This window comes from Glycine soja, chromosome 14 (genome assembly GCF_004193775.1).
Source record: "Glycine soja cultivar W05 chromosome 14, ASM419377v2, whole genome shotgun sequence".
Classification (NCBI taxonomy): Eukaryota; Viridiplantae; Streptophyta; class Magnoliopsida; order Fabales; family Fabaceae; genus Glycine; species Glycine soja.
Window position 1 is genome coordinate 47,132,155 of NC_041015.1, and position 1,910 is coordinate 47,134,064.

Consider the following 1,910-nt stretch of genomic DNA (forward strand, 5'->3'; position numbering starts at 1 on the left):
TTTCAATTGCACCTCGCTAGATCAAAGGGGAAATTTCACAAAAGGTAAGAACCCTCGTTGCTTCTCTTCTTGTTATTTTTCTTCATTTTGAGAAGGAGAAGGTTGTGGTTTCTTCATGTGTCACATATGCTTAGCAATTAGTAGTAGCATATAGCCTATTGCAATTTGAAACTTCTGCTTGTGTACTTTGTGTTGTGTAGTAATGATGTTTGGGGAAATTAAGTAGCTAGGTAGTAGTAAGCTATAATGTGTTATATAATTAAATATTTTCCTTTTCTTGGTGCTACTATTTCAATTTTTTATTGAACTAAATTCAAATGGTTTTGTGAAGGAACTTTATATTTACATTGGATGGCCATTGTATCACAAATATGGCCATGCTATGGAAGTAAGGATTTTTTTTTTATCTTTGATGGTTCCCTAGTTTGAATGTATGTTGCCTGAGTCAAAGAATTTAGTGTTTCAATTCCATGATTTTGTAGGTAAAGTAAGACATACTATCATTCTATAAATTAGTGATGTCTAAGGAAGGGGTATCTGTAATTCCCATGAGTAAAACTGTCAACCAACTTATAAATGAAAGTAAATCATTTGTGGTTGAGTGGAAAATCTTTGACACTCACATGGTCATAAGTTTTCTATTTGTTTATGAATTATATAGGTCAAGTATCACTCTTCTCTCATGACCTTGAAGTAATTTTCCTTAGTCCCCTAATAACTTTTGTTCACTTGTTCTAGAACAATTACTACTCTTCATTTACAATGTTTTACTCTTGTTCACTTTGATCGAGGCATTATGTTAATCACTGTCATTTATTTCAACTTCATTTAAAAAGTCGTTTCTTATTTACCTCTTTTATTAGTATTCTATTCTATTGGTTTCTAATATCTGTCAGTCACTTTTCCTTTCTAGTGTCATAACATATTAACTTTTAATAGGTATTCCAAATCTTGTGCTTTTAGATTTTAACTAACAATTCTAATACAATCCCAAATCCTGAATCTGCTCACTTGTCCATTTATTAGATTTTCTTTTCAAAAATCAGAATTGATACCAATTCATTTGGAAAGCACTAAAAGTCTAACAATAATCTCAATAGTTCCAAATGACCAACATCAAACTTCATATTGCAAAGAGCATAGTTTACTATCAATTGAGTGAAACAAACAACAATGATTCATCAAACCACCAATTCAATAACCAACAAAAATTTTAAAATATATTCTATGCACAAGAAATTATAGAGTTCTTGCTTACTTTCACCATAATAATTCACTAGAGTATACTTGTTGTCTAAAACCCAAAACAAATCACCTAACAAAGGATGCAAGCAAATGGCTAAAAGTTTGTTCAATTTGTACTTTTTATGTCATAAAATACAGATATAAACAAAATTTTGAAAGTGCTACAAAGGAGGGTACCGAACGAGCATTCAAGCTTTATGTTAAACTTGAGAATTTGTTTATTTTCCTAAACAAACAACTTGATTGAAAATTTAAAGTAAAAAGTCAGTTTTAGTCCTTAAAATTGGAATCTAAAGAGTGAAAATTATGTCCTTAAAATTTGACCTTGACAAGTTCATCACCTCAATTCTCTGGCAGTGCATAGGTTAAATCGCTTTTCTTAGCATCTCGTTTGGTTGTAGTAAGATAAGGGAAATTCAACAGTTGTCATGTACCTATTCACTTAACTATTTTCACCCATAAAGAAAGATGCTACAAGCAAATATTTTAAATGTAAATGGGATGTCTTACAGCCATAGAGAAAGATGCATAAGAGAGTGCATTAATGCGGCAAACATCATGTGCACCAAATGGATCTCTTTTCTCATCACAGATAGCAAGGATGATTACAATATGAAGGTTACTCATATTTCCTTATCAAAGTAGCATTCATGAAATAAGTACAT